The sequence below is a fragment of the Budorcas taxicolor genome, chromosome 6 (genome assembly GCF_023091745.1).
Source record: "Budorcas taxicolor isolate Tak-1 chromosome 6, Takin1.1, whole genome shotgun sequence".
Taxonomy (NCBI): domain Eukaryota; kingdom Metazoa; phylum Chordata; class Mammalia; order Artiodactyla; family Bovidae; genus Budorcas; species Budorcas taxicolor.
This window is the reverse complement of record NC_068915.1, coordinates 48,540,455-48,552,984: the sequence shown is the minus strand read 5'-3', so window position 1 is coordinate 48,552,984 and position 12,530 is coordinate 48,540,455.

The window sequence follows — 12,530 nt, the reverse complement described above, 5'->3', positions numbered from 1 at the left end:
AGAAGTCTTATATCAAAGAAGCTTGGTTTATTTCTTTAACTCAAGATTTCTTAAACTTACTTGGTTAAAGAATTTTTTCACTGTATAATACTTAAAAATATTTGAAAGTGTACATGATTATCCTAATACATTTTCTTGTTCATGTGATATTTTCAAAATTATCCCTTTCCTCAGTCTTTTCTCTTTCGTGTGTTCAGAAGCTGATATTGGAATTGTAATCTAGTGTATTGGCAGCCATATGTGTCTTGAAACCCTGATCCTTCACTTAGTTTTTAGTTATTTTAAGCAGGTTAACTAAACTCTCTAGACCTTCACTTTCACATTCATAAAATGGAACTAATAACATCCAATTTTTAGTGCTTTTGTGAGGATTCTATTCCAGATGTGCTTAAAGTACTTACCCCAGTCTAGTGGCTGTGAAAATGACCTGTTAACTTCCTTTGTATTGATTTCCATTGTTGCTTAAAATTCTAACAATAATGTGAAATGTCCTTTTCATCCCTTTCATAATAATTTCAAATCACTACTTTTCTTTAAATCATTTCAAGTATCCAATGCAGGAGACTGCACTTAACTGTCAGAGTGAGGCAGGTCATTGCCCATGATCACTCAGAGAAAAAGAGCAGCTAAGAACTATTAGAAGCAAAACTCTTGGTCCAACATGGGGCCTTTTCCCTTACACTTGTCACTACTTCCTCTTCTGAAATGTTTGCGACCAATATCTGCTAAATTCTAAGTCAAGAAGGAAATGAAAGTCAGGGTCAGAAAGAACATGTATTTTATATGCAACTTATTCTTTTGAAAGGAAATGTGGCATAGTTAGGTATTATCTTTCCATCATCACTTTCTCAAGCTTACTGCTGACTGTCTCAGGTGGCAAGAGGAAGTGGTAATTGGACAAAAATATTTTAACCCTTTTGGTAAGTTTTTTTTTTAATAATAAAAACAGCTTCTTCTTGAGTTCTCCATTGCACACTAAAGGCAAAATGTCACTAGGAACAATAAGCAAAAATGATTGCTTTAAAAATTATTGGTCATGGCTCATTTTAGAACCACTCACTGGTGATGTGATTTGGTATGAGTGGTACCAATTTCCAACTGTATTCCAAAGGCAAAATACCCCTTTATGACCTCCATTAGCACTTCTGGCCTGGATCACACATCTTGGTACCCTTAAGGTTTCAAGTGTGATTCATTCTGAAAGAATATATTCCATACAACTGTATGAAAAGTTTATAATTAAGAAGTTTGACCAGACTTTTTCTAGGGCCTCAGGGGGTGGGAAAACCTTAGAGACTTAGGTATCCTAAGAAATGGTTCAGAGTTCTTCAATCTCAATTTTTAATTTCTTTCTGTATCTATGAATCATGTTCTAGGGACAGAGTCATATTAACCAAGTTATTACTAACACAAAGGTCAAGTTTCTATTTCATTAATTAAGAATGATATACATAAACTTCTAAAAGATCGGAAATAATCTAACCTAAATTTCTTCCCAGTTAGGGATGTGCCTAGGAAACCAAATTATAGTCCAAAATTTAATAAGTGAAGGATAAGAACTTCCATGGGAAGACAAATAATTTTATTTTGCTTATCATTTTTTAATTTATTTTTTATTGAAGCATAATTGCTTTACCAAATTTTGTTTTCTGTCTAACCTCAATGTGAATCAGCCATAGGTATACTTATATCCCCTCCCTTTTGAACCTCCCTCCCGTCTTCTGCTCCATCCCACCCCTCTAGATTGATGCAGAGCCCCGGAGCCATACAGCAAATTCCCATTGGCTATCTGTTTTACATATGGTAATGTAAGTTTCCATGTTACTCTTTCCATACATCTCACCCTCTCCTCCCCTCTCCCCATGTCCATAAGTCTGTTCTCTATGTCTGCTTCTCCACTGCTGCTGTGTAAATTCTTCAGTATCATGTTTCTCTATTTCATATATATGCATTAGATGTTTATCTTTCTCTTTCTGACTCACTTCACTTTGTATAATAGGTTCTAGGTTCATCCACCTCATCAGAACTGACTCGAGGGTGTTCCTTTTTATGGCTGAGTAATATTCCATTGTGTATATGTATCACAACTTCTTTATCCATTCATCTGTTGATGAACATCTAGACTGCTTCTATGTTCTGGCTATTGGAAATAGTGCTGCAATGAACAACGGATACATGTGTCTTTTTCAATTTTGGTTTCCTCTGGGAAACTAGGAGTGGGATTGCTGGAATAATTTATTCCTAGTTTTTTAAGGAACCTCCTTACTGTCCATAGAGGATGTATCAATTTATATTCTCACCAACAGTGCAAGAGCATTCCCTTTTCTCCAACTCTCTCCAGCATTTATTGTTTGTAGACTTTTTGATGATGGCAATTCTGACCTGTATGAGGTGATATTAGGAAACAATATAGTACTACATAGTTTGTGGCCAGTTGAATCTGTAGATAAAGAAGAACCTCAGATATGGAGAGACAACTATGAGTTATACAGGTATCAATCCCTACATTATTCAAGGGTCAACTATACTTAATTTATTCATGTATTTTTGCAAGAACATAAACATACAAAGTCATAAATGAGTCTTCAGTTTCTCTCTTAATCCAGTAATATGGTTCACAGAATAAAAATGTTAAAGTTTCTGCTGATATGGCCTAAATTGTTTCTTGACTTGGTCTTCCCTTTCAAATAATCATATTCATTTATCTAATACTTGACCAACATTTAATGAGGTCTTACTATCTCTTAGTAGGAGCTTCTTTACTAATTTCTAGGAACATAGAGATAAATAAGAAATGATACCTAGCCACAAGAAACTTAAAGTATCAGACAGAGTGTGGATTAGTCATAAGAAAGTTGAATTAAAGCTAATTACAAGACTATTTGATGACTGTTATGGTAGGAATAAGCGTGGGGTTCAACACGACCACAAAGGAGTAAGATAATTCAAACTTGAGGAGCTGGGGAAGGTTTCTTAGAAAAGGTAACATTTTAGCATGCCTGGTGGTAATTAGGATTATTTGCTAACAATGAAAAGCCCTGTTAATTTGTTCAACAAGAGAATGAATAAACACTAAAGTAACCCATTAAAACAAAAAGATAAACATTGAAAAATATAGAAGGAAAGCAATCAGGATCACTCCAGCAATCTCAAAAGTAGGAATTTATGGAATTTGTCTGTCTTGTGATAGTGATAAGATGACTTAACTCTGATGATATATCAGTTCTTTGTTTGTTTTTGTTTGTTTGTGTTTTTGTGAGTGTATTTCTTTGTTAATTTAGAAAGGTTTAATTACGGTCAGATGTCTATATCTGGACAAATAAGCTGTGGCCAAAAAAGCAGAATAATAGAAGTGACTGGTGAAGACCTAAATCAGTATATTTGGTGCTTCTCAAGGAAAGATCTTGGTATGAGTCAGTCACCCAAAGAGATACCATTATGCTACTTCATGGTCTTACTAGTTCTTCTTCATATTCTCAATGCCCTCAGTATAAATTTCAAGCAGCTTAATATATCTGACAAGAACCTTTACATACTGACTAGGGTTCTGCTAATCTTTCTGGACTTACTTCATTAGACCACATCTTGAAATTTAAGCCCCAGGTAAACTGAATGATTCTTACCAGGCCCCATGAGTGTGGTTATGCTCTTTCTTTCCCATAGGGCTCTGTCTCTGTTATCACCTTGAAACATGCTAAAAGGTTCGAAGTGCTCTTCTTTCTTGACTGATTTTTATTATTTTTAGCTCCTTCTTATGAGATCATTTTTAATAAGAAGACTTCCTTGACTACTAAAGAATGTTCATTTGAAGGCATTCCCTGTTAGCCTAGTGATTAAGATTCTGCCTTCCAATGCAGGGGACTCAGGTTTGACCTCTGGTAGGAGAGCTAAGATCCCACATGCCACTAAAGCCTGTGTACCTCAACTAAGATTCAACATGGCCAAATAAACCAATTTTTTTTTAAAATATGCTCATTTCAATTCCCACAGAGACTTATTCCCATCATACTGTTAATCCATAATCTGTCTTCCTCTGACATAAATCATATCCTATTTCATATTATATTCCAAGAGCTTGTCAGAATACTAGCACAGAGTTGTTACTCAATAATTATATATTAAATCATAAAAATTAACAGCAGTTCTAAATCCCAATGTCTATTTATTTGTATATTTTTGATATGTTTCTACCAGCTATGTTTCTTTCACCACTGTGTTGTATTCTTACAGAACTGTGCTTGGAGTATAGCTTGATAAATGTAGGTCGAATAAACACCAATGAAAATAATCTTGTGATATTAAAAAATGATGTGTTCTTGTGTACCAGACTTACTGGTTGTTGAGACCCATCTGTCTTTATACTTCTACTTTCTCATGGCCTACAACAGTGCTTGGTACATAGGAAATAGCTCATATTTGTTACTGAATATACAGGTGAAACAGCATCAATACCAACATGTTATTAATAGCCATAAAACTATTCTCATTGTGGGAAGTTCCTGGCAGTCCAATGGGTAAAACTTGCTGCTTTCACTGCCAGAGCCTGTGATCATTGGTAAGGCGGAAAGAGTTATTGTAAGAATTTTGAGATAATTTAAGATCAATGTCATCATAATGATCACCCAGGGTACTGTGCGGTAAAACAACTGTGCAGTGATGTGTAGAGTTTCCAAATTGAGAAGATGCCAATTAATCTGGCTTCATGGTCTGACACTTCTGTTTTTCTTATTTCAGTAATGACTTCATTTGGACTAGGAGTCATTAAGTATTGTTTATTACATATAATAAATATTGATATATTTCCTATAAAATATTTGGTTTTTAATTTATTTTTGTTTCTTAGTAAAATAATAATCACAAATGATTGTCCTTACTCTTCTCTCAGCTAAGTTTAGAAAAGGAAACTTTGAACTACTATAGATATGCTGAAAGGTTAAGGCTTTTGTTTTGATAGATGAGAACTCCTTTTCCAACCCCACTCTCTTTTTTCTTCCCATTTATTATCAAAGAGGCAAAATACCTCACCTTGATGTGGGTGCAATTGGCCATTTGAGCAATGAATGTATGTCATTTAATTTTCTGTGAGTATCCATCAGGCAGGTTAGGCTTCCATGTACATCAATCCCAAGATCATATCCTTGAAGTAAAAATGATAATGGGAGGACAAAATTGACCTTGAGAGCAGTAATCTTAAGATAGACTTTCCCTGAATATTACCAGAGGAAAACAAAACAAATGTGTGATTTTTACAACTGAAATGGCAAGTACAAAAGGAAAGAAAAAAAAATGTTCAAAGTGACAGGGTCTCTACTTGTTCAAATTCTTAAAATATGTCTTAACACACAGTTTCATAAAAAAACCACTAAATAAGAGAAAAAAGGAGGAAAAAAAATCCTTTTTTTAAAATTCCCTCAAGAAAGCATAAAAAGACAGATGGCCCAAATGAGAGGGTCCCCGCTCAGACAAGACCTTAATAATTGTATTTGCTTTGACAAAGGAGTGTGTATAGTGAACTATGTGACGACTTTGTTCTCCCAGGAGAAAGGACCACAGAGAAGAGAGAAAGACACCTAAAAATGGCCACATCTTTGAAAACGTGTGTTATAATGCTTCGTTTTGTTAAGTAGTGAAAGAACAATAAGAACCTTTCCTTTTATAATTTGCGCTATCCTTGCTCAGTTATAAATCTGAAAACAAAAGTTCAAAGCAGTGCAATTTCTTTTTTTTTTTTTTTCCTTCTGTTATATAATGAGTGAAGAACAAAGAAACTTGTTTTACTCTATCTTTGGGAAATGAATAAAGGTAAAAATAAGGAGAAAAAGCAGAAATAATCTAAACTAACAGAACCTTAAAATCTCACACAGACTGTTTGTGGAGTTCAAATTTCCTCCATCACGAGCAACTAAAGACTGTCTTGAATTTCAGTATTGCTCCAGAGTTTCAGTTCCTATAAGTCAATCATGGTTATGGAGTGAAATTCTGGACTAACTATAATAGCATGATCTTTTTAGACATATCTTCATGATTGGAAGATAAACCACTTTGCCCTTTCAAAGACTCAATAACACTTCTTCATACTACACTTAGGGAAAATTTTGGATAAAAAACTGAATTTCAGAGAATGATGCACCCAATATCCAACTCATTCTTCTAAATATTCCAGAAAAGAAGCACCAAAAAGATTGTCTATAGCATGAACTATGATATAGTGGAAAGACTGTTTGTGCTTTCTTTTCAGATTCTGACTGTGACTGTTGGTTGTGCTGTCAAATTATTTAACCTCATTGCATTGTAAGTTTTTCATATATAAAGATTATTTTTTAAAAATATATACTTCAGATGTAGAAAACAAACATAGTTACTGGTGTGGGGGAAAGGGAAGGAGTAGGGTAAACTAGGAGATTGAGATTGACATATGCACATTACTATATATAAAATAAGGGCTTCCAGCAATCCCACTGCTAGGCATACACACCGAGGAAAGCAGAATTGAAAGAGACATGTGTACCCCAATGTTCATCACAGCACTGTTTATAATAGCCAGGACATGGAAGCAACCTAGATGTCTATTAGCAGATGAATGGATAAGAAAGCTGTGGTACATATACACAATGGAGTATTACTCAGTCATTAAAAAGAATGCATTTGAATCAGTTCTAATGAGGTGGATGAAACTGGGGCCGATTATACAGAGTGAAGTAAGCCAGAAAGAAAAACACCAATACAGTATACTAACACATATATATGGAATTTAGAAAGATGGTAACAATAACCCTGTATTGCAAGACAGCAAAAGAGACACAGATGTATAGAAGAGACTTTTGGACTTTGAGGGAGAGGGAGAGGGTGGGATGATTTGGGAGAATGGCATTGAAACATGTATAATATCATGTAAGAAACGAATTGCCAGTCTAGGTTTGATGCAGGATACAGGATGCTTGGGGCTGTTGCACTGGGATGACCCAGAGAGATGGTATGGGGAGGGAGGTGGGAGGGGGGTTCAGGACTGGGAACTCCTGTGGTGGATTCATGTTGATGTATGGCAAAACCAATACAGTACTGTAAAGTAAAATTGAAAACTAAAAATAAAATAAACAACAACAAAAAAAAAGGGTTTCCAAAGTGGCTTGGTGGTAAAGAATCCACCTGCCAATGCAGGAGATACGAGAGATGTGGGTTCGATCCCCACGCTGGGATAATACCCTCTCCAGTATTTCTTGCCTAGAAAATTCCATGGACAGAGGAGCCTGGTGGTTTACAGTCCATGGTATCACAAAGAGTCAAACACGACTGTGTACACACACACACGTATAAAATAGATAACTAATAAGGACCTACTATATACTACAGGGACCTCTACTCAATACTCCGTAAAGGCCTATATGGGAAAATAATTTTAAAAAGAGTGGATATATACATATATATAACTAATTCACTTTTCTGTAAACTTGGAACTAATACAACAATGTAAATCAGCTATACTTCAATAAAACAAAATTTAAAAAGAATGCAGATTAAAAACTTGCAAAAAATAAAATCTGTGCTTTAGGGAGGGTGCTCTAAAGTTTAAATTACAAGGTAAGTATTGAACACAACACATTTTAGGTTTTTTCTCTTTTACATATTAAAATATCAAATATTTGTGATACTTAAAAAAAACTCTGAAATAAACCAGAGACAATGGCACACTTCCTTCCTTACTAATTAACAGACCCAACCAATATAGAGATAGGTCAACTCCAGCCTAGATACCAAACACAGCCCTCATCTGACTTTGTACATAAGATTATTTGGAAGACAAGAATGCCCATTCATTTCTGAACTTTCCATTGCTGCTTACATGCTTCAATGGCATAGTTGTGTAGTTTCAATAGAAGTCTATAGCCCCCATGTTCAGAATCATTACTATCTTCCTTTTTACAGAAAAAGTTGTTACCCTTAACTTGAAAAAAGAGGAAGGAGAGGTTAGAAAAATCCTAGGCAGTTTCCAAGATTCAGTTCAGTTCAGTTGCTCAGTCATGTCCGAATCTTTGCAACCCATGAACCACAGCATGCCAGGCCTCCCTGTCCATCAGCACCTCCTGGTGTTTACCTAAACCCATATCCATTGAGTTGGTGATGAAATCTAACCATCTCATCCTCTGTTGTCCCCTTTTCCTCCTGCCCTCAATCTTTCCAGAAGCAGGTCTTCTCAAATGAGTCAGGTCTTTGCATCAGGTGGCCAAAGTATTGGAGCTTCAGCTTCAACAAGAGTCCTTCCAATGAACACCCAGGACTGATTTCCTTTAGGATGGACTGGTTGGATCTCCTTGCTGTCCAAGGGACTCTCAAGAGTGTTCTCCAACACCACAGTTCAAAACCATCAATTCTTAGGCACTCAGCTTTCTTTATAGTCCAACTCTCACATCCATACATGACTACTGGAAAAAGCATAGCCTTGACTAGATGGACCTTTGTGGACAAAGTAATGTCTCTGCTTTTTAATATGCTGTCTAGGTTGGTCATAACTTTCCTCCAAGGAGTAAGCGTCTTTTAACTTCATGGCTGCAGTCACCACTGGCAGTGATTTTGGAGCCCCCAGAAATAAAGTCAGCCACTGTTTCCACTGTTTCCCCATCTATTTCCCATGAAGTGATGGGACTGGATGCCATGATCTTCGTTTTCTGAATGTTGAGCTTTAAGCCAACTTTTTCACTCTCCTCTTTCACTTTCATCAAGAGGCTCTTTAGTTCCTCCTCACTTTCTGCCATAAGAGTGGTGTCATCTGCATATCTGAAGTTATTGATATTTCTCCCAGAAATCTTGATTCCAGCTTGTGCTGGTTCTTCCAGCCCAGCATTTCTCATGATGTACTCTGCATATAAGTTAAATAAGCAGGGTGACAATATACAGCCCTGACGTACTCCTTTTCCTATTTGGAACCAGTCTGTTGTTCCATGTCCAGTTCTAACTTGCTTCCTGACCTGCATACAAGCTTCTCAAAGGGCAGGTCAGGTGGTCTGGTATTCCCATTTCCTTCACAGTTTTCCACAGTTTATTGTGATCCACACAGTCAAAGGCTTTGTCATTGTCAATAAAGTAGAAATAGGTGTGTTTTTTTTGAACTCTCTTGCTTTTTCAATGATCCAGCAGATGTTGGCAATTTGTTCTTTGGTTTCTCTGCCTTTTCAAAAACCAGCTTGAACATTTGGAATTTCATTGTTCATGTACTGTTGAACTCTGGCTAGGAGAATTTTGAGCATTACTTTACTAGCATGTGAGATGAGTGCAGTTGTGCAGTAGTTTGAGCATCCTTTGACACTGCATTTCTTTGGGATTGGAGTGAAAACTGACTTTTTTCAATCCTGTAGCCACTGCTGAGGTTTCCAAATTTGCTGACATATTGAGTGCAGCACTTTAACAGCATCATTTTTAGGATTTGAAATAGCTCAACTGGAATTCCATCACCTCCACTAGCTTTGTTTGTAGTAATGCTTCCTAGGCCCACTTGACTTCACATTCCAGGATGTCTGGCTCTAGGTGAGTGTGAATGATCACACAATCATGATTATCTGGATTGTGAAGATTTTTTTTGTACAGTTCTTCTTTGTGTTCCTGCCACCTCTTCTTAATTGTAAAAATCTAAAAGAAAGCCCTGATTTATACATACACACACACACACACACACACACACAGATTTTAGTACAAGTATATTCAACTTGCTCTGAAACTAATATTTATTTAAGATATTCATCTTTAAAGATTTTTCTCATTCAACAGTACAGATGGAAATGGAATATACGTGTTTAGTTTCAATTTGCTGAAATTTTTTCAAAATATGAATAATACCTCGACCTGTAGAAAATATAAAAGCTTCATATACGGAAAAATAATTTTAACTAAAGCTAACCATTTTTATACATTCTTAATCCCCCTTTGATTTCCATTTATAATCACCTCCTTTCTTCATAACTGCTGTCTCTAAATGGCAACTATCATGTTGATGAAAAAGTGTCACTTCTACTGCTGAATGCAACCTTAATTATTCACAACTTAGTTCAAAATACTCATTTTAAAGGGAAAAATCTGAGTGTCACAGAGATGATGTGAAACCGCTCTCTGTGCAAAGCAGCATCAGAGCTTAGAGGAGAATCCAGTCCCTGGACTCTGGCTTCTGGCATCACTTAAAGATACCACAATCATTGCCAATCTGGTCTACCTCTGTTCTTATCCCAGTATTTATATTCATATATTATCTTTCTTGGGCTTCCCAGTGGCACTAATGTTAAAGAACCCACCTGACAATGCAGGAGATGTAAGAGATGTGGGCTCAATTCGTGGGTCAGGAAAACCCCTAGAGAGGGGAATAGCTACAACTCCAGTATTCTTGCCCAGAAAATCCCATGGACAGAGAAGACTGGCAGGCTATAGTCCATGGGGTTGCAAAGAGTCAAATGCCACTGAAGCAACTTAACACGTTGAGTTATTTTTCAACACCTATCTCTAACTCCTCAACCCTAGCTTAAATAAGCTCTTTCAATGGAAGAGAGAGAAAAACAACAACAACAACAACAAAATCAACTGTATTTCCCTACCAACTTTAAAATGTCACTGTTACAATTTAGGGAAGAGCTGTGCTCACAAATTATTTTGTCTTTATTTTCTCCTTCTATATTATGCATTTTCCATCTTCTTGTTCAGTGACTCAGTCATGTATTACTCTGTGATCCCATGTACTTCAGCACACCAGGCTTCCCTGTCCTTCACCATCTCCCAGAGCTTGACCAAACTCATGTCCATTGAGTCGGTGATGCCATTCAACCATCCCTTCCTCTGTCGTCTTCTTCTTTTCCTGCTTTCAATCTTTCCCAGCATCAGGATATTGCATAATGACTCAGCTCCTCACATCCGGTGGCCTAAGTATTGGAGCGTCAGCTTCAGTATCAGTCCTTCCAATGAACACTCAGGAATGATTTCCTTTAGGATTGACTGGTTGGATTTTCTTGCAGCCCAAGAGAATCTCAAGAGTTTTCTCAAACACCACAGTTCAAAACCATCAATTCTTCAGCACCCAGCTTTCTTTATAGTCCAAATCTCACATCCACCCATGACTACTGGAAAAACCATAGCTTTGACTAGACAGACTTTTGTTGGCAAAGTAATGTCTCTGCTTTTTAATATGCTGTCTAGGTTGGTCATCACTTTTCTTCCAAGGAGAATGGGTCTTTTGATTTCATGGCTGCAGTCACCATCTTAAGTGATTTTGGAGCCCAGAAAAATAAAGTCAGCCACTTTTCATTGTTTCCCTATCTATTTGCCATGAAGTGATAGGACCGGATGCCAGATCTTAGCTTTTTGAATGTTGAGTTTTAAGCCAGATTTTTCACTCTCCTCTCTCACTTTCAGCAAGAGGTTCTTTAGTCCCTCTTCACTTTCTGCCATAAGGATGGTGCCATCTGCATATCTGAGGTTGTTAACATTTCTCCAGGCAATCTTGATTCCAGCTTGTGCTTCATCCAGCCCAGCATTTCACATGACATATTAGGCATATAGATTAAATAAGCAGGGTGACAATATACAGCCTTGATGTACTCTTTCCCCAATTTGGAACCTATCTGTTGTTCTATGCCTTATTCTATCTGGTGTTTCTTGACCTGCATACAGGTTTCTCAGGAGACAGGTAAGGTGTTCTGGTATTCCCATCTCTTTCAGAATTTTCCACAGTTTGTTGTGATCCACACAGTCAAAGGCTTTAGCGTAGTCAATAAAGCAGAAGTAGATGTTTTTCTGGAGCTCTCTTGATTATTCAATGATCCAGCAGATGTTACAATTTGCTCTCTGGTTCCTCTGCCTTTTCTAAAACCAGCTGGAACATCTGGAAGTTCTTGATTCATATACTGTTGAAGCCTAGCTTGGAGAATTTTAAGCATTACTTTGCTAGCATGTGAAATGAGTGCAATTGTGTGATAGTCTGAACATTCTTTGGCATTGCCTTTCTTTAGGATTGGAATGAAAACTGACCTTTTCCAGTCCTGTGGCCACTGCTGAGTTTTCCAAATTTGCTGGAATATTGAGTGTAGCACTTTCACTGCATCATCTTTTAGGATTTGAAATAGCACAGCTGGATTTCCATCACCTCCTTTAGCTTTGCTCTTGGGGGCAGGAGGAAAAGGGAATGACAGAGGATGAGATGGCTAGATGGTATTACCGACTCGATGGACATGAGTTTGGGTGAACTCCGGGAGTTGGTGATGGACAGGGAGGCCTGAAGTGCTGCAATTCACAGGGTTGCAAAGAGTCAGACATGACTGAGCGACTGAACTGAACTGAACAGAACTGAATCCGGTACTTTCAGTATCACCAGGCAGCCAGACAGAAACCATTCAGCAAATTGATCATTGATCCTGTTATTCCTCAGAGGAAGTAATTTTAAAATAACATGAAACTCTAATAGAAGAAAGAACCTAAAACAGTCATAGCAGGGTCACATGTTCATAAAGACTTAAACCAAAATCTTGTAAATAGTTACACTTGCATTTACAATGTGATTA